The sequence below is a fragment of the Sciurus vulgaris genome (genome assembly GCF_902686455.1).
Source record: "Sciurus vulgaris genome assembly, chromosome: 3".
In the NCBI taxonomy this organism is placed as follows: Eukaryota; Metazoa; Chordata; class Mammalia; order Rodentia; family Sciuridae; genus Sciurus; species Sciurus vulgaris.
The window spans coordinates 44,580,420-44,601,541 of record NC_136463.1 but is presented as its reverse complement, the minus strand read 5'-3'; the positions used below and the strand labels follow the sequence as shown (position 1 = coordinate 44,601,541).

Sequence of the window (21,122 nt, the reverse complement as noted above, 5' to 3'; positions counted from 1 at the left end):
CACCATTATGTGGCCAAGGAGAAATGACACTACTCTGGTTTGAAAAATGCAGACTAGGCATATGACAAGAGTTGAAAGCTAAGGGGTTGCTGGGGAGTAGCAGGAGGGGAGGGCAGGGAGTGGTTATGGATATTGAATTCAGGAAAATGTTCTGGAATTACATAGTGATGATCAGTGCACAGTTAGCGTACTTAATGCCAATAAAGTGAATCTTTTAAAAACAAAATCTTTATTTCTAAAAGTAGCTAATTGTACACAAAGAAACAAACGCAGAAAATCAAAAGAAGGAATAAAGAAAGGGCAGGGGAGAGGAATGGAGGCTCTGGGTTGGTCTCGGTAACCAGTGCCAGCTGAGGGGCCAGCAGGAGGTGTTGGCCTGGATCAGCCATTGCTGGTGTTTCCAGCCCCAGGTTTCCCTCAGGTGGTGGAGGTGGTGGAAGTTGAGGTAGAGTTTCCACGAGTATGGGAGTGGCCTGCAGCTGCCAGAGGAGCAAAGGTCAACAAAGTCCCCATATTCCTTGCAGGGACAAAGTATTTCCCACTGCCTTGCACACAGTTCCACACAGAGCCCCAGCCCTGGGCATTGTCCCCAGAATGCATGCAGACAGTGACAACTCTGCTGTCATTGTTCCTGCCCCACCCCAGTTTCTGGAAGATCTGCTCCGCATGTCCAGCCCCATCCCTTTCCCACATGCTCACACCCCCCACCTCAGTCCTGCTCACCCTCGTCCTCTTCCTCCATGGGCTCCAGGTTGTTTCTCAGGGCTGGGACCCTGGGGCCTTGGTGGCTGACCTGGCTGTGGATATCACCAAGTGGATAGTGAAGCAAGTGCAAGCCCAGGAGTGAGGAGACCACCCAGGAGGGCTGGGGGGCGGCAGCAGGAGAGGCTCGGCCTTTCCTCCCATGAGGTCAGTCTTGGTGGCACCACATTGCCTTGAGGAGCAGGCTGAGTCTCAGAGAGGTGCAGGGCCAGTTCCAGGTGTTAGAGCTGAATGTGACCTGGGCAGTGCTTACCTTTGCAACATCATGTCGAACTTGTGTTCGATGGTAGAACACGACATGGTTGACATGGGGGACTCTGAGTCATGGAGGACGTCTGACTCAGGGGTCTGCAGCAGGCTTTCCTGCAAGACACATGCAGGGCTGGTGTCATCCACCTGTGTGGCCACCTGTGCCTTCTGGGTTGGGGCATGGAGGAGACAGAGTCAGTGCCAAAGTGTGACCCACCAGAAGTGTCTGGGGATGGAGTTGAGGGAAGTATCCAAAGCCGTTAGGGGCTTGTCCCAGAGGGGGACCGGAGGGCCCCAGCAGAACAATGGCTGGGAGAGTTGAAGGAGGAATTGCCCAGGGAATAGTTAGAAGCCTGAGCAGCTTCAGGCTGGTGTGTTAGCTGGCAAGAGGTGGCAGCTCCCTGCATTGGGAGCATTATCCCTCGAGTCCCAGCAGAACATGGCCTCTGGAGAGGAGAAAACAGGCTGATCCCAGACAGGAGGCTCTGTGTGTGGGGACACCCAGGACGTGGTTCTCTGTGGCGCAGTTGACATGGGTCCTGGAGGGAATGTGGTCCAGGTGCCACAGCCCTGAAAGGCTGAATGGCTGTGGGAAGTGGGCCCAGTGGAAGGTGGTGATGCCCAGGGGCCCCAGCTCCTGCCCTCAGAGTCTGGGGTGTGTTCCTCGAGATAGCAAGTGACAGAGCAATGGAACGATTGGCAAGAGTCCCCTGACGTTTTGGCTCAACGCAGCCCTACTAATCCTGACAATGTGTAAGACTTGGAGAGTGTGTGGAGGGACAGTCAGGCCACTGGCATCTGGACACCTGGGTGCAGGAGTTGTAATCAGGTGGATGGCAGAATGCAAAATCATCAGAAGAATAGAGGTGAGATAGGGCCAGTTTCAGTGTTGTGAGGTTGTGACAAATATGGGAACGGTGACCTTCTCTGAGGTCAAGGCCCAGGCTGGCAGAGAGGGTGGGGATGGACGAGGAGTTGGTGCTGAGATTCCTCATGGTGTGGGACTATGCCCCTCCTCCTCCCAGCCCTACAGGGAAGGTGGTCCTGGTGGTGTGAGGGCCCTGAGTCGCTTCTGTCCTTCTCTGAGGCCCTGCCAGTGGAGTCCCGCCTGTCCCACACTTACCCTGAGGCCCAGCTCCTTGCCAGCTGTGCCTGGCCCTGTCTCTTCTTGAGTGTTGATGGAATTTGCACTCCAGCTCCATCGGTGGTGGATGAGAACCTGTGTAGGGCATGGGAAGGCGGTGCCTGGTAGCTGGCAGGGAACCCCAGGTCCTGCTGGCGTGTGTTGAGGGCGTTTCTGCCCCCTGTGACCTTGTGCTCCCCAGACCTCACACAGACCCTGTGTCCCAAGCATGTACCCTGAGAGGACAAGAGATGACACTGGCGCCTAGGAGGTACCCTGGACACTCCCATTCCCCACCTCCAGTCCTGTCCTGGGGGGCTGACCATGACAGGACACCAGGCTCCCAGTCTCCCAACAGCTGCTCCTGCCTTAGGTGCCTTTTCCCCCGTAGTGAGAAGGAAGGCATGGTGGGGCTCTGCAGGGGTACTCACGGTGACAGTGTGTCCTGGGTGGACCTCCCCAGAGCTGTCGGGTGTGGGCCAGAGGCTACTCGCCCCACTCGAAGCAATAGCCCCAGAGAGGCTCTGGGAACAGGAATGGGAAGGGGAAGAGGAAGGGGAGTGGGATGTAAAGCAAGATTGGAAGCATTTCCAAAGCTTTTTTTTTGTGGGGTGTGGTGAGGCTGGGGCCTGGGGAAGGGGCCGAGCTGCCACAGGTGGAACCTTGGCTGCGAGGCCTCCTACCACCTCGCCTTCCACACAGGAGACAGGAAAGCATGGCTTCTGGGTCAAGTGAATTTCACCAAATGAGCTGGGGAGGAGGCCGTTGCTAAGTGGGGGTGCCTGGTTACTGGGTTCCAAGTTCTGTTTGGATCTATCACTGAGGAAGGGAGGCCATGTCTTGGGGTCCCTGACCTGACCCTTCCTAGGTCCCTCTGGGATACTGTTTGCTCTCCAGCAGCCCCTTGACATTTCTGTATGTGTACACAGTAACCCCAACATCCTTGTTAACAGCCATGGGTGCAGCTCTGTGGAGACCCAGCTAGGTTTAAACCCAGCTCCTCCTCCTTCCTCTCCTGTGGCATTGGACAAGTCAGTGTGTGTCTAAGGCTTGCCCAGTCTCCTCCTGCACAGTGGGGTCTTCCTAGCATCTGCTTCCTAGCAGTGTCACCAGGTATAGGTCTTTTCTGTTGTGGCAGCCTCCATACATTTCCAAGTGTTCCCTGAGGAGGGGAGCAAATTGAGAACCACTGTGGTAGATGTACTGAATATTCAAAATATTTGCTTGATATTTTGTGGTAATAGGATAATTTGTTATGTTACAAATTTTTGGATGCTTAGGTGCGTTTGTGACCTCTACCTACTAGATGTCGGAGGCCTTCTCTATTCAATACACCCATCTACCAACTAGGTCTCCTTTCTGGTGTCCCTCCCTGTGCTAAGGATACTTAACTGCCTGTACCACTGATTTCATACCTGGCCACATGACTTACTTTGGTCAGTGGACTCAGTAGACACGAATGTCATGTCTGAGCTGAAACCAAAAGAGCCTAAAGTGATCCCAATACTGTTCTTTTCCTTCTGTCTCATGCCTGAGAATGGTTGCCCCTTCTTCTATTCTGGAATAACGGAGTTGTTTTTGATGACAGCACAGTTTAGCGCAAGAGGATGGTTTAAACCTGAAGTGGCTTGGTCTGTGCAAACTCACAGTGGGATGGTAATTGATCTGGTTGGGTTCTCTGTTTGGGGACCCGAATAGGAGAACAAGGAGAAGAAAGATCACTCAGGCTCAAAATTCCAAGGTGTTTATTCAGTTGTTTAATGAGATTTCAGTGGTTTTGGACCCAGCATGATTGCTGACATACTTGTATCTTAATTCTCACTTCAAGTGGAGGCAGTAAAGGAATTACAAAGGAATAAAAAAAAAAAAATATAAGCAACTCCATGAAAAACCAATACGTTTTCCAGAAACACATAAGTGGAAGAAGATGCAAAGTATAAATGGAGATAGTTAATGCCATGTAACTGTTAAGAGGAGAGGTTGTCACTGGACATGGTGGTACAAGCCTGTGATCTCAGTGATTCAGGAGGCTGAGGCAGGAAGATTGCAGGTCAGCAACGTAGCAGATCCTATCTCAAAATTAAAAACTAAAACCAAAAAGAACTATGTAGCTTAGTGACAGAACACTGCTGGGTTCAATCCCCAGTCTCCCAGGGGCTTGGGAATGCATACTGTGGCCCATGGATTAAATCTGGCCCTCTGCCCTCTTGTGTAATTAAAGTTTTACTGGAACACAGTGATGTTCATCCATTTACTTATTGTTCTTGGCTGCCTTTGTATTACAGGGACATAGGAGAGTAGTTGCAATGGAGACCTTATGGTTTTGCAAAGCCTAAAATATTTACTAGTTGGCTCTTTACCAAAAAAAAAAAAAAAAAAAAAAGTTTGCTAAGAGAATGGGTTTTGGTCCCAGTTCCAACATTCACTATCTGCATGATGTTGAGAAAGTCGTGTCCTCTCTCTGGGCTTCATGTCATCAATCAAATGGAGGGAGTAACAGGACTCACCTCACGTGATTGTTTCATGTGATTGCTTTGCACATTGCCTTTCACATAGAGTGTGCTTAATAAATGATAGCCAAATTTTGGTGTTACATTGATTATTCATTTGGTAATTCATTCAGCAAATGCACGAGGTACTTGCCGTGTACCAGATGGTGATATGGACAGTGTAAATCCCAGGTTGGACCAGTATTAAATCCCTATCCTGGAGGAACTTATGAGAGGGGAAAACAGAAAATAAAGAGTGATAGCTATTCTTAGTAGTCCTATAAACAGTGAGTACCACACTACTGCTGCTAAAATGAAACCAGTATGTGGACCCAAAGCAAAAGTAGGTACTTTTTGGGGCCTGGCAGTAAATTTTCTTCCTTCCTCACAGACAACTTGGTAGCTCATAAGGAAACGTTCATTTTGAAAGCAGCTGTCAGAGATAGCATGCATGGGGCTGAGCTGGTGCAAAGACCCCATTTCTCGAACTCAGCTTTCTGCTCTAAATTATTTAAAAGGAAACCTTATTAAGCAGCATTCCAGCTTGGTGTCATCCTTCTTCCAAAAGTAATTCAGTGGTCCTTGGTGGTTGCTGATTTATGGGACAGGGACCACAAGGAGGTTTATTTTTGTATTACAGCCTCTATTTTATCAATGACCAGCAACCTGCTGGCTGGGGCCAGAAGCAACAGGCTCTTTGTTGAATCTTGTTAACCCCAATCATGGCTGCAGCCAGCTCCTCTGTTGGGCAGATGAAAGTCTTGATCATTCTAGGTTGGGAGCTCTAGCTGTTAAAAGTAGAGCTACCCTGCCTTCAGTGTTCTGTCTTCTCTAGAAAGCTGATTTTAAGCCTCCAACCCTAATTTGATCAGTTCCACAGTTTTGTGAGGGGAGAGCAGGTTATCTGTGTTTTGCCAGTGAAAAGCCAAAGCTTAGAGGTGGTTACTTATCTCACGCCTAGACTGAGTAAGGCAAGGGCAGTGCCTGGTCACTTGCAAAGAAGCCTTGGGTGTCTGCTGTCTCAGATGTCTTGATGTTAGCCTTGTGTCATGGATGCCTTGTTCTTAGTGTGCCAAGGCAGTCTTCATGAAGCCAGGACTTGGTTCTCTCATGCATGACTTCATTTGCATCACCTAGTACTTGGCGTGGAACAGAGTAGGTACTCAGTAAATAGGTTAAATGAATGATGGGTGCCTGGACTTTTGAATATGTCATTGTCTATTCTGGAAATGCTCTTTGCATTGTGGTGCTCTGCTAAACCCTAGTTGTCCTTAGGTCATAGCCTAGATATCCTCTTATGCCAGTCAATGTCTAATCTGGAAAATAGAAATCATGGCAATTTAATATAGGGAATTAGCTAAATACCTACTGAAAAATGAAAGAGTAAAGTGGGAACACTGAGTAACACATAGTAACTACTCTGGGTTAGCTCACATTTCTGCATAACACCCTGCCACACACACACAAAAGCAAAAACTAGATTCTTAACCCAAACAGCATTCATTATCTCATCTTTTCTGTGGTCCTGGAAGCTGGCATGGCTTCACTGAATCCTCTGCCTCAGGATGCTTCACAAAGCAACCATTGAGGGTCAGCTGAGACCTGTAGTCTCATCCAGGGTCTCACCTGGGTAGTATCTGCTTCCAAGCTCACTCAAGCAGTCCTTGGAGGTCCCTTGTAGGATACTTGACCTGGAGAATTTAGTTTATCATTTTCATTGCCTGGATGATTCCCTCAATTCCTTCCAGGTGGGCATCTCCATGGGGAAGTTCAAAACATGGCACCAGCTTTATCAGAGCATGTGAGCAAGAGAAAATTCATGTTCGAGGCCACAGTGTCATTACTAAGTCTCAGAAGTCCATCACCTCTGCTTCTCCATTTAGTGGGTCAGAAAGTCCATCCCTCCACCCCAGGAATGGGAATTATACATGGACATGAACCAGGAATGGCCAGGGACAAGGCCATTCCAGAGGCTGCCCTTGATGGGCCGAAAGAAGCTAATTATACCATAGGGCTGGAAGGAGAAGGGAGAGGTTAGAGTTTTAGAATCTGCATGTTTGAGGAGGGTCCCCACGGGTGTGACCCTTGCCATCTGATACTGATAATTTCTGGCAGGGTACCATGAGACTGTTTCTAGGAGTGTGAGGAGAGTACATGGGAACAGGAGCTAACTACTCATTCTGGAACCATCTGGCACTGCCCAGGGTTGTGCCACCAGCAGTAATGGGAAGAGGGTTTAGACTTGATCTTCTATTAAGTCTTGACTCACATCTCATCAAAATTCACATGGTGAAGTCATAACCCCCAGTGTCTTAGAATGTGACAACATTTGGAAACAGGGTCATTGCTGATACAGAGGTGGATTTTGGTCAACTCAATCCAATGTGATGGGTGTTCTTACGAAAAGGAGAAATTTGAACAGAAACACACATGGAGAGAAGGACATGGGGACAGAAAGTCAGAGATCATGTGGCATTTCTACCAGCCCAGGATGCCAAGGGTTACCAGCAACTCACCAGAAGCAGACAGATTCTCTTCTGCAGCCATCAGAAGGAGCAACCCTGCCAACACTTGGATCTTGGGTTCCCAGTCTCCAGAATTGTGAGACAATAGATTTGTGTAGTTAAAGACCCCCACCAGACCAACCATGGTCTGAACAATCCAGAAACAGTGTAAGTTTTAAATAACTTCTAGTACAGTCTATTATTATAATTGTTCTATTTTATTGTTATTGTTAATCTCATAATCTTAATATGCCTTTTTTATAAATTAAACTTTACCATAGGTAGGTTATGTATAGAAAAAAAACCCCACACAGGGTTTGGTGCTATCTATGGTTTGGAGCCTTCTTGGGGCTTGAAAGGCACTCCCTATGGTAGTGGTGGTGGGGAGGCTACTGCACTTTGCTCTGACTGCTCTGGGAATCTAACACAGCCTCCTTCAGCCTCCAGATCATCTCTGTAACCATCCATCTTACAGAACTACCAGGGATGCTGGCAGTAGAGTTGCCGTCCAGCATGGCCATGAGGACAGAGAAGGATGGGTGAATGCTGAGCCAGGGTTGCATGAAGGCCAGCACACAGCCCTTGGGGGAAGTCCTTTGGTGACCCCCTCCACCCAGACCCTGTTGGATATCCCACCCTCCTTTATGTCTCTTTGTTCCCCTGCATCACCTTCTGTCAGGCACTTGCCATATCTCTTTGACTGATTATCTGGGTCTCCCCCAGGCTATGTATGAGCTTCACCAGGCAGACACTCTGTCTCCAGTCCTAGGTGTGGTTTCTGGCACACAGTAGGTGGTTAGTTGTTGGTCTTTGCATTGAATGAACAAATGCTGGCAGAAGCAGAGGAAGGGATGCTCCAGGCAGGGAGGTTGGGTTGAATGGATTTGAACAGCTCTCACTTATAGGTGCGTCTCATTCAGTCCTGACATTTCCCTGCATGCAGGTACTTTAATCTCCATTTTTTTTATGAGAAAACTGTAGATCAACGAGAGTTAATGACTTACCCAATGTCGCCTAGATGACAAGTGACAGAGATGGAGCTCAAGCCCCCGTTCAACTATCTAGTCTACTTTCCTCTCAGTTTTAGAGCCATTGCATATTAAGAATTTAAATATCCCTGGAACTGGGTTAGATGCTCTCAGCATATTTCTGTCTCTGTCTGTATTTATATTATAGCTACATTATCATTTAATCATCATTTCATAAAGCTTGCAGTGCTGGCAGAGAGCTAGAAACCAAACTGAATAATCCACCTAAATCCAGCCCCACCGCGCAGCCCGAGAGCTGAAACTCAACCAACACCCCTCCACTAAGAGTGGATTAATAGATTGTTGATATATCTGATGATTTTCTTAATTGATGGCTTCTGTCATTATTAGGGGAGACTTTTACATGTGTAGATCATGATGGTCTGATTGTATTTATATTCTTTTGATTTTTAAACCATGATGCAGTTTCTAAGGGTTTAATAAGTTGTTTTTTGCTTTTATGAAACAATTTAGAAAAAATGGGGTTTGCAGTCCATGTAGTCCCACCCTGAATGAATGGGAGTGGAAGGGGATGGGTGGGGGAAGGCAGTTGCTTAAGTAGGATTCTGATGACAGCAGTGGAGACTAGCAAAGTAGCTTCCCTTTATGTCCCTCACAAGGGTACAAAAATTTGGATGTAAATCTGAAATAAAAATGGTTCATAGCTGAAAGTAAAGGATGAATGGGTGAATTATACAGTGAGATATGTAATATTATGTTAACACTTTGAATGAGTCTCAAAGCAAGTCATGCTGTTGTGTCTTACTTGGGTCCCTGCTGTTGCCTGGAACAGTGAAGCCACATATGGCTGAGATCACTTCTGCTTTTAAAACCCAGGATCCAGTGAAAGCTTACAAACCTGAGTGGTCTTGCCCTGGGAGACATTTGGTACATCTGGTGTGATAAGGAGCTGGACTGATCATTAACGATACAGGGGGAAGCTGTTAATCTGCTAGTGTCTCTTTTTTTGTGTGTTTGAAAATGTAAAACAGTTCTGCATAATTGTTTTATTTTTCCCACATTTAATTTGTACTTTATAGTTGTACATAATGATGGAATTTGTTGTTACATATTCATACCAGCACACAGTATAGCAAAATAATTTGGCAACAGTTCATTCCTTTTCATGGGTGTGTGGTATTTCCAAATAGTATGTCCTCCTGGTTCAGTTTAGGTAATTCATATGTCTCTAGAAACCTGTTTATGTCTTTGTGATTTTCTATTTTGTTGGAGTATAGATTTTTCAAAATAGCTTCTAATTATGTTTTATGTTTCACTCGTGTCTGTTGTGATATTTCCTCGTTCATTCCGAATTTTAGTAATTTGAGTTTTCTCTCTCCTTTCTTTGTTAGTGTGGCTAAGGGTTTATCAATTTTGTTTATTTTTTTCAAAGAACCAACTATTTATTTTGTCAATTTTTTTGATGGTTTCTTTTATTTCAATTTTGTTGATTTCAGCTCTGATTTTAACTATTTCCTGTCTTCTACTACTTTTGGTGTTGCTCTGTTGTTCTTTTTCTAGGGCTTTGAGCTGTAGTGTTAGGTTGTTTATTTGTTGATTTTTTTCTTCTTTTATTGAATGCACTCCATGAAATAAATTTTCCTCTAAGTACTGTTTTCATAGTGTCGCAGAGATTTTGATATGATGTTTTTTTGTTCTCATTCACCTCTAAGAATTTTTTAATTTCCCTCCTGATGTCTTAACTGTTATCCATTCATCATATAATAGCGCATTATTTAATCTCCAGGTGTTGGAGTAGTTTGTTTTTTACTCTGTCATTTATTTCTAATTTCAATCCATTATGATCTGATAGAATACAAGCAGTATCTCTATCTTCTTGTATTTGCCAACAGTAGCTTTGTGGCATAACTTGTGGTCTGTTTTAGAGAAGGATCCATGTGCTGCTGAGAAGAAAGTGTATTCGCTCTTTGTTGGATGGTATATTCTGTATATGTCCATTAAGTCTAAATTGTTGATTGTGTTATTGAGACCTATGGTTTCTTTGTTCAGTTTTTGTTTGGAGGATCTTTTCAGTGGTAAGAGAGGTGTGTTAAAATCACCTTAGTATTATTGTGTTGTGGTCTGTTTGATTTCTGGCATTGAGAAGGATTTGTTTGATGTATACGGATGAGCTGCTATTTGGGGCATAGATATTCATGATTGTTATGTCTTGCTGATTTATGCTTCCCATAAGCAGTATGAAATGTCCTTCTTTATCCCTTCTGACTAGTTTTGGCTTGAAGTCCACATTATCTGATATGAGGATGGATACTCAGCTTTTTTGCTGTGTCCATGTGCATGGTATGTTTTTTCCCATCCTTTCACCTTTAGTCTGTGTGTATCTCTTTCTATGAGATGAGTCTCTTGCAGGCAGCAAATTGTTGGATCTTTCTTTTTAATCCAATCTGCCAATCTATGTCTTTTGATTGTTGAGTTCAGGCCATTAACATTAGGGTTATTATTGAGATATGATTTGTATTCCTGGTCATTGGGCTCATTTTTGTTTTTTTTGACATGACTTGATTTCTCCTTTATTTGGCTGTTCCTTTAGGGTAGTTCCTCCCTTTTCTGATTTACATCGTTGTTTTTCGGTGCACTTGTTTGTTTGGTATTTGCACAATCACAGAGGGCTGGGGACTCGAACCTGGGTCTCCAGCATGAGAGTCAGGCACTCTACGTGAGGAGCTATACGGCCAGCACTTACATCGTTGTTTTTCATTTCTTCCTCATGGAATATTTTGCTGAGAATGTTCTGTAATGCCGGCTTTCTTTTTTTTTTTTTTTTTTTTTAAGTGAGAAATCAGTTTAATACAAGTTCATTATTATCACAATTTAAGAAATGTCCACAGGAATCTCTTAGAAAACAGGTTATTGTCCATTCACCCCATTTGGGAGATTATGCAAATTTTTCCTACATATTTTCCACATAAGGAAAAAACTGAAAACACATTTTGTCTTCACACATATTACTTTTCCTTTGCACAAAGTTCAGATTAAATGTCTTTAAAAGATCACTTCTGGTATTTGTCCCTCAAGAGCTCATGTACAGGCAGCTTGGTGCCTAGTGTGGCAATGTTAAGAGGTGGTGGTACCTTTAACAGGTGGGCCTAGTAAGAAGTCATTACTAGCCTTCCTATTCTCTGGTGTCCTGTCTCACCACCCTCCTGCATGGATTGTGATGTCATTCACTATGAAGTGATATCACCAGAGGCCCTTGCCAGGGTCGTTCCTTTGGACTTTCACCCTCCAAAATCATGAGCTAAAGAAATGTCTTTTCTTAATAAGCAACCGACCTAGCCTTGGGTATTTTATTATAGCAATTGAAAACAGACTAATACAACTTATACCTATTTTAGCAACAATATAAATGAAAAGCCTTCATTTTTAAATAAAAATCATAACATTTTTTTAAACTACAAATGGGACCCTCGTTATACAGGAAAATGAAGTAAATAGCAAATTCTTATGTCTAGATAATTATTTACCAAAATTAATGAGTGTGACTTGAAGCTCTCAAATTATTTTCAACTCCAGTAAAGACAATCAGGCTACTGGAGTCATTTCTTCATCTGAGTCATCTGATTCACCTTTTAGTTCCAATTCGTCTACATTTTTGTCTACAGTTAAAATAGTTTTCCTCTTGCCCTTCTTAGGAACTGCATCATTAGCACAGAGCTTTCTCATTTTAATGTTTGGCAATTTCTTCAGATCAAAATCCCATTCCCTAAAAGTTTTCAGATTGTTTGCATTTAAAATGTCTGGGATCTTTGCAAACTAGTCAGAATTCACAAGCCGCCTTTCACCAGCTATGCTCCCTGATTCAAGGCCATATCCTTCATACTGCTGTCGCTCACGCTCCATCGTCTGCTTGATAACTGCTTCCCGGGAGAAGTGCCGCCGTCCCTGCCTGTCTTTGATGCTGTTATGTAACTCGATCTGCTCCAGCTCACTGCTAAATCTATTTAAATACCTTTCAACTAATTTACAAGCATCTTTCTTTGAATATCCCGATTTTTTTGGATCCAGATGATTCTGAAACCACTGCAGTTTTTCACCAATAAGATTGAGACGTAAGGCCTTTTCATTCTTCAACTTTTCTTTTTTTTCCTGTTTGTGGGCCTCTCTCGTAATCTGAGCTGCTTTTCTACTATATGGATGGATGACTTTTTTTTCCGTACTGTACTTTTTCCCTTTGGAACTTTAGGCGACAGGGCTCAGGAAAGTGGGAGGGGGCCCACCATGGTGACGTCCGGGAGGCCGCGGGGAGCCTCCGCACTCCAGATCCGACAATCGCCGACCCAATCCACAGCAGCGAACACCAGCACTCCAGCCCGAACACACGTGGTACGGCGGGAGCCGCGGCGGACGGACCGGCCCGGCTTTCTTTTTGTACATTCTTTTAGCTTTTGTTTATCATGGAAGGATTTTATTTCATCATCAAATCTGAAGGTAAGTTTTGCTGGGTATAAGATTCTTGGTTGGCATCCGTTTTCTTTCAGAGCTTGAAAAATGTTCCAGGCCCTTCTAGCTTTTAGGGTCTGGGTTGAAAAATCTGTTGATATCCTTATTGATTTCCCCCTGAATGTAATTTGATTCTTTTCTCTTGCAGCCTTTAAAATTCTGTCTTTATTTTGTATGTTAGGTATTTTCATTATAATGTGCCTTGGTGTGAGCCTATTGTAATTTTGTATATTTGGAGTCCTGTAAGCCTCTTGTACTTGGTTTTCCATTTCATTCTTCAGATTTGGAAAATTTTCTGGTAATACTTCATTGAATAGGTTGTTCATTCCTTTGGTTTGTTTCTCTAAGCCTTCCTCTGTCCCAATAATTCTTAAATTTGGCCTTTTCATGATATCCCAAAATTCTCGTAGATTCTGTTCATGATTTCATACCATCTTCTCTGTTTGGTTAACTTTGTTTTCAAGGTCAGATGTTTTGTCTTCAATATCTGAGGTTCTGTCTTCCAGGTGTTCTATCCCATTGGTTATGCTTTCTGTGGCATTCTTAATTTGGTTTATTGTTTCCTTCATTTCAAGGATTTCTGTCTGTTTTTTTTTTTTTTTTTCAGTATCTCTAACTCTTTATTGAAATGATCTTTTGCTTCCCACATTTACTCTTTTAACTGTTGAGTGGTGCGATCATCCAAAGCCTGCATTTGCTCTTTCATCGTTTGCTTCTCTGATCGTTTTAATTATGTACATTCTGAAGTCCCTTTCTGACATTTCTTCTGCCATGCTCTCATTGGATTTTATTGCTGTAGCATCTCAGTTTGTTTGGGACATTTTCTTCCCTTGTTTTCTCATATGGCTCAGGTATCTACCCTTCTAGTAGTGAAACACTGAGATATTGTAGATTTCCTCTATTGACTAATATTGTCTTTGTAGATTTCCAGTAACTCACCTCTTAGCCTTCAGTAGCCTGAAGCCTTGGAGGAACTTGATAATGCAGTGCTTCACAAGGAAGCTGCCCCTCTAGGGGTGGTGACCTTCTGGTGGGGTATATTCCCTGTCAGTGGGTAGAGGTGCCTCTACTTGTTGACTGATGGTCAGCCAGAGGGGGACTAGATTGCAGACTGGGGCACGTCTGATCTGGGCCTATGTCTCTGGTTCTACTGCCCTGGTGGGAAAGCCTTGTCCAGTGGGGAGACTCACCCAGTGGGGAAGTTTCCCTGGGCAGCTCTCCTCTGAGAAGTTCCCTTCGGTCCACAACTACCACCTGGACTGGGCAGCCCTCCTCTGTGACGTTCCCATGGGTCCCGACCTACCACCTGGGCTGGGGAGCCTGGCCCTGCGAGTGACTCCCTCGCTGAGTGGCCCTCCTCTGCTACGTTCCCTGGGGATTGGAGCTACCGCCTGGGCCTTGGACCCTCATTCTGCGTCGAATCCTCTTGCTGTGCGGCCCTCCTCTGCAATGCTCCTGGTTGACTGGGTTCATGGCCCCAGCAGGGGAGTCTCTCTAGGCCACTCTATTCCACAAAGTTCCCTGTGTTTCGGGACTACTGCCTCATCCGGGCAGCTCGACCAGTGGGAGAGACTCACCCAGTGGCTCTGAGTTGGTCCCGAGTCTCTCAGTACCTCCTCTTCTTGACTCCTGGGTCCTGTCAAAGGTCCTCTGGTCTTCTGTAGGTGTCTCAGGAAGGGAGCTGCCCTTCCAATGATGATGGCCATGCCCTCAGGAATAATTCAAAATACCTGCACCAGCCTACAAAGAAACTGGGTGCCTTAGGAGGGAGCGCTGAGAGTCAGCACAGAGGCAAGTGCAGTGTCCCTCAGCAGTATGGGGGGCAGGTAGGAAGGCTCAGCAGTGGCGCCCGACCTCGGTGTGGGGGTCAGGCAGGCTGGCTCCACCATGCAGGAGGGCTGGCTCCTCTGCTGGCTTGCTCTGCAATCCCTGGGATTTTTATGAGATTACTCCCTCGCCACCATTCTTTTCCTTTTTCCCCCCTCAAGCTTCTTTACTTGAGGCAAAACATATGACTCTTGATCTTCTGAGTTTGTACTATTTTGCTTAAGATAAGGGCCTCATAGTCCATCCTTTTTTCTGGACATGACATAGATCTTTGTCTGTGGCTAAATAAAACTCATGTTGTATATAGACCACATTTTATTTATTATTCACCTGGTGATTGAAGCCTTGGCTGGTTCCATAGTTTGGCTCTTGTGAATTGTGCTGCTGTAAACATGGGTATGCGTGTATCACTGTTGTAGCATGAGTTTGATTTTTCAGGATATATACTGAGGAGTGCTATAGCTGGTTCCATGCCTAGTCTTTTGAAGTCTCCATGCCGATGTCCTCTGTGGTTGTACTAATTGACCATCCCAGCACCAGTGAAAAAGTGTTTTTCTCCACATCCTCACCAGAATTTACTATTGTTTGTATTCTTGATGCCTGCCATTGTGGCTGCTGTGAGGTGACATCTCTGAGGAGTTTTGATTTTCATTTCCCTGATTGCTAATGATGTTGAATTCTTTTCATATACTTGGGGTGGCAGAGTCCTTGACTCCTCTTATGAGGCCACATCTGCCATACCCTGTGGTATGACCCTAGCCTTGTTGGTAACATCTTAATGTACTGATAATGCTGATCAAGTGCACTGAGAAGTAGAGTCAAAAACCTCTTGACACTATCCCCAACTCCCTCTCCCCAGTGTTACCCAAGAAAAAGAACCACGACCAAAGATCTGTGATAGAAAGGAGAAAGAAGCTGACTTGCCCACCCCTGAACTTCTGGGAGGGGTTCTCTGAATATTTGAACTTTGCCCAATGATAGGGTTACTCTGGTGTTCATCATGGTTGCTCTGACCACACGTGAATTTTCTGGAGGAATGACTCAGGATTGTGTCCTGCCAGAATGAGCCTCGTATTTTAAAATTGTTAAACCTAGGCAAGGTGGTTCACACCTGTAATCCCAGCTGCTTGTGGGTTGTAACAGGAGGATCTTGAACTCGAGGCCATCTCCAGTTCCTTCTTATTTCACCTGCGTCTGGAAGAAACAGTACTGACATTAGAGCATTGGATGTGCTAGGTAAAAGCACCCACAACTTTTAGAACTTTGACCTGTGGTATCCAAATGGGGTGCCCAGTGATTCTCTGTGAGCAGAGTATCACTGGTTATCTATCCCAGCAAATTCGCACAGGCCTTCACCTCCCATACTCTCCCCAGTCCTGTTCAGCATCTAAAACTTGCCTGGTCAATGGGGTTCACCTGTTCATCTCAGTAATGTGTATATTTATATTGACACTCAGGTTGAGCTGTCCCTCTTACAGCCCATCTACATTGATTGTCTTTTGAATCACAGAATGTTTTCCTTTGTCCCACTTAAAAAAGTTAACTCCTGAGGGTTCTGTGTAACCCCACAGTATTAACCCTTTATCTGCCTGAAGGTCTAAGGAACACTCATCTGTGGTGTATTTATCTGTGTTGTTGCTTTTGTGTTGCCATTAGCAGTCAGTCATTTTCTTTGTGGTTTCTGACATTTGTGTCCTAGATAAACATTTCCATCCCAAAGTTCTGGAGGCATTGTCTAGAGAGTTTTTCTTTTTCACTTAAGAACTTAGACCTATCTGGTGTGTTCCCTTCTAACCAAAGTTGAACTTAGCCAGCCCCTTCCAATACTGTGCAGCCAAATAGAAATCTGACTGCATTGATGTGGTAAATCCAGAATAGGTAAATCACATGCATAGATTGATGCGTGGTTGCTGGGGACTTGGAGGAGGAGAATGGGGTGGGACTTGACTGAGGAAAATGTTCTGAACCAGACAGTGGTGAAAGTTGAAAAATATTGAAAACACCCTGAACTGGGCCAGGCGAGCAGAGCTCACATCTAATCCCAGTGACGGGAGGCTGATGCACGAGGATTGAAAGCCCAAGGTCAACCTCAGCAACTTAGTGAGGAACTAAGCAACTTAGCGAGACCCTGTCTCAAAGTAAAAAAAATCAAAAGTAGTGGGGATGTGGCTCAGTTGTTAAGCACCCTGGGTCCCAGACAGAAAAGAAAATAGAAAATAAATGCAAGGAACTAAATGTTTCAAAATGAATAAAATAGTAAATTTTATTTAAAACCAATCATAAACAAATAAAAATAAGCAAGTAAAAGAAATAGGAAATGAAATGGTAAGGGAGGATTGGGCTGCTCTGAGCATAGCAGGCCGGAGTTGGAGCTGAAGAGCTGGCACTGGCCATGGAGCCTCCAGGAACTCACATCTGGAGCTGATGTGAAGGGGTTTCTGGCAGTGGGTCTCCCTCTGGTGCTCAGCATGGTGATGGATCAGCAGCTGGAACTGCAGAAAGTGCTGGCGGTGGCCCTGCAACTGCAAGAGGAAATGTTCATGTTCCTTCTAGGCACAAGATAATGTCCACCTTCTCTCTGTGAAAGCTCCACATAAAAACGCAGCCTGGTGGAGTTCCCAGACTGCATCCAGCCAATGATTGCTGTTTCTCATTGTCCCTGCCCCACCCACACTTCTGGAAGCTCTACACTGAGTACCCAGTCTGATCTTCCTACATGCTCACAGGCAGCCACCCCACTGCTGACGTACTGTCATATCTCATTTCACTTTTTTTTTTTTTTTTGGTACTGGGAATTGAACTCAGGGTACTTGACCATTGAGACACATCCCCAGCCAAATTTTCTATTTTCTTTTGAGACAGGATCTGAGTTGCTTAGCACCTCACTGTTGCTGAGTTTGGCTTTGAATTCAAGATCCTCCTGTCCCAGCCTCCAGAGCTGCTGGGATTACAGGTGTGTCCACTGTACCTGGCTTCGTTTCACTCATAATGCTCTGAACTTGTAGCAGTTTCCATGGACAGCTGATGTGCTTTGTAAAGGCCTCTCACCTCCCAAATTCAAGTGGGTCCTGCTGTTTCTTTTGTAGCAACTAAACCAGGTTAGCATGCTTTGCCATACATTGTGCCTGAGGAATATCCTGATTCTGGGCCCTGGGGTAGGGGGATGCAGACATAGAGACTACTTTGCTGTGTGTGTCCCACAGGCTTGGTCACTAGAAACTCAGAGGTAACTAACATCCTTCTTTGTCAAAGATGTCTCACCAAGTGATCTGGGGAGGTGGCTGTTGCTAGAACCCCTTTCCACAGGTTGTGCCTACAGGGTATCCTGAGGCTGTGTGTGGAGCCTCCTAAATCTTTGACCGCTAGGGCCTGTAAAGCACCAAACATCTTTGTGGAAGGTGTTTCACCAAATGAGCTGGGGAGGTGACCTGTAGCTAGAATGTGGGCGCCTGTTCACAGGGTTTCAACTTGTTTTCATCTATCACCAAGGAAGGGAAGTCATGTCCTGGGTGTCCCCTTCCTGACACCTCTTCCAGACAAGGCCACATATGTCCCTCTGAGTTACTGTCTGCTCTCCTACACCATGATACTTCCCTATGTGTACACAGCAATTCCATCACTGTCCCCCACATTCCTGCAACAGGCATGGGTGCAGCTGGGGTTCTAACTCTGAGGAGATACACCTAAGTTTAGACTCGGCTCCTCTTCCTGACCTTTCATATGTCCCTGGACAAAGCATCCTGTCTTCAGACTTTCTCCCCCTGCACAGTGGGGTTCATCATTGCATCTGCTTCCTAGTGAAGTCATCAGGCATGTGTGAGCTAACACTGTGGACTGCTGTCCCATGTATGTAATACACAAAATTAGAGATAAAATTCAGGAAGGTGTGGGATATGGCATAGGATATATCTAAAAGTAGATTTCATTTCCTACCTCATGACCTTTGGAAAGTCACTCCCTTCTTGTCCTTCTTTCCTTGTCTGCATCATGAGAGTGTTGAAATTAATTCAGGTAGCTTCATGCTCTGTAGCCCTCTGAGTGCTTCCCATTACATTTAAATTCAGAGCTAAGTGCCTGAACTGGGCCTCCTGCTTGCACCTCAGCTACCCTCAGTCTGGTCGTGCACTTCCATGATCTGCTTATGAATTGTAGCTACCATTTTGGGCTCTTTCTCCTCAGTTTATTCCTCTCTTGGTCCCCCCATCCTCTGGCTCCCTTAGATCTCTGGTTCGGGGCAAATTTCTCTTATCTCATGTGGCACCCTAAGGAGAAGGTCATGAGTCTTAGGACACAGTGGGCAATAGATGAGGAGAAATGAGGCCTCTGTCCTCCTGAGTCCTGCCAGTTACCATGTGACTCAGCTTAGAAGCTGATCTTGTCATAACCTCAGCTGAGACCACAGCCCTGGCCTCTTGGGAGATATGGCAGAAGCCTCCACCTGAGCCCTTCTAGACTCCTGGTCCATATAAACTGTGAGACCATGAATGTTTGTTGTTGCATCCTCTAAGTTTGTGGGGTAGCATTTTCACATAGTGGTGGGTCAATAATATAATTGAGAAGGCCCTAGAACCTGTCCCTTCGTCCCTCTCCTTCTGAGCTCTATCCAGCTCCACTGGTTGCCTTTGTAACTTCCCCTCTTCCTCAGCTAGTTTTGACGTTGAATTCCTGAGCAGTTGATCCTCCCCTCTGGCACACACTGCCCAGGGTCACACAGGGCTGGATCCCACTCAAGTCTTTGCTTGAGTGACTCCGAGACCTCAGCTTACCAGCTGCCAGGGGCATAGAGGAGCGGGACAACAGGATCCGGGGGCATTAGGAGGGACCTCAGAAGCTCCTCTTTCCCCTCTCACAAGGCTTCTTCACCAGAGCCACTGCCAGGATGTGGTCCCACTTCCACATCTGACTCTGAGTCTCCAACAAGGCAGTTCTTGACTTTTCCAAGAATGAGGGGGTCGGTGCTCTGCCACATTGTATCCTTCCCCAGTTCTTTGTCCTCCAACCCACCAAGCCTCTGTCTGGCTCAGAAGGACATCCAGGAGGCAGAAAGCATCATCCAAGGATTTGTGTGCACCAGGACCTAGAGGTTGGTGAGTCTAGGGGTCCCTGCAGTGACCAACCGGAACCTCCACTTTATGTCAGGAAGGAAACTGTGGCTTCTGTCCCAAATCCCCTCCACACTAGGCAACTTTTCCTATAGTAAGGTGCCTGTGCTGGTGGGCACAGAACCCCAGGCCAGGCATACCCTGGTTTTCCTCAGGGGTGTACAAGCCCTGAAATCCTGATATCTCTCTTCCTTCCCTTCTATGGATCTGGGATATGGAACCTGGATATGGGCTGCTCATCTCCCATGAATGTGCTGCCTCCAGAATCTTCTTCCTTTTCCCTTTGTCACTGGACCCAGGGTCCAGGTTCACTGCTACACACCTCTCCCCCCACAAGGTGTATTTGTGTGTTTGTGTGTGAGTGTGTACATGTGTGTTCACATATTTGCATACCCATTGAGGTGCTGAGTGAAATTGGCACTTCATGTGAAGGGGGATAGTTATCTGAGATCTTATGGATTTTCTTTTTAAAGCAAACCTTGTAAGAGATGGATAAGCCCTGGTCTAAGAAGTTAGCACGCTCTCTTGTCTCACTTGAGGTTTTTATTTTTGGTTTGTTTTTTAAAAGTTTGTTATTTATTTGAGACTGCTCATTTTAGTTTTTTCCATGTGAAATTTCAGTATACAAGTGTAGAGACAGCTTGCAGCTGTTTGGGGAGGAGGCCATGCACGCACGCGTGATAGGACATGCCTACCTGCTGGCCTGTGCTGCCCGCGTGCGCTTGTGTGACTGCCCCAGCAACCTTGCTCATGAGGCGTCAGACAACAGAGCTGGCAGAAAGCCCGGCTCCTCAGGGCGCCGCTCTGCGCCAGACTGGCACTTCAGCCCGCAAGACCTGCGCTTGGACCGGGAAGATGTCACTGGTATCTTGTTGCACAAGGCAAAGAGAGGCCTTAACCATCCTGGAAGGTGGAGCTGGTGTTGGCACCAAGGCATCTACTTGGGGAGAGCAAGCAAGGAAGCGCCACTAAAGAAAAATAAAGAAGTTGTTTATTCCCAGTCCGCCTCCGATTCTTTCTCGCGGTCTTGTTGCTGCAGGCGGCAACATACAAGAATGTTAATCAATGGGTTGAGCTGTGGATGGTATATAGGTATGGAATATGTGAGGTAATTTCTTCTTAGGCAGTTTGAGGCATAGTTAACATATAATGTACTGAATATATACAAAGGATAAATAACAAAATTTATATATATAAACACCTTGGAAACCATCACCCGAATGATAGAAGTAATTCCGGCTTGTGTCCCCTTAAGGATCCTGTGGCCACTTGTAATCACTTCCTGTCCTCCCATCCCTTGAACCACTCGTCTGGTTTATGTGCCTGGTCGATAATTCTGTCCTTGTACCCATTCAGTATGTGCTTGCTTGTGGGCTAATTTCTTCAGCATAATTATTTTTAGTTTCTTGTGTGTTGTCACTTCTTTGTAGCACAAATTGGTTCTCCATTCATCTGCTGGTGGACATTTGTGTCTCCAGTTTTTGTCCCTAAAAACAAAGTTGCTGTGATCTTTTTTGTACAAGTCCTCCTATGCAGATATGCTTTCATTTCCCTGGGGAAAACATCCAGGTGTGAAA

The 21,122-nt window shown here is 45.5% G+C and overlaps 1 protein-coding gene and 1 pseudogene across 2 annotated transcripts in view; one reads left to right on the top strand and one right to left on the bottom strand.

The window, feature by feature from the left end:
• The window catches only part of LOC306655702 (phosphoribosyl pyrophosphate synthase-associated protein 2-like), a gene marked incomplete at its 3' end in the record, with an annotated part of 395,253 nt that overhangs the window by 139,098 nt on the left and 235,033 nt on the right, over positions 1–21,122 (top strand). The gene's annotated exons all lie outside the window — the stretch shown is intronic.
• LOC306657595 (translation machinery-associated protein 16-like) lies at positions 11,699–20,297 on the bottom strand (annotated as a pseudogene). Its single transcript has 4 exons — positions 20,241–20,297; positions 16,857–16,965; positions 11,963–12,368; positions 11,699–11,929 (listed from the first exon to the last, which is right to left on the bottom strand). The product of its transcript is annotated as a translation machinery-associated protein 16-like (transcript).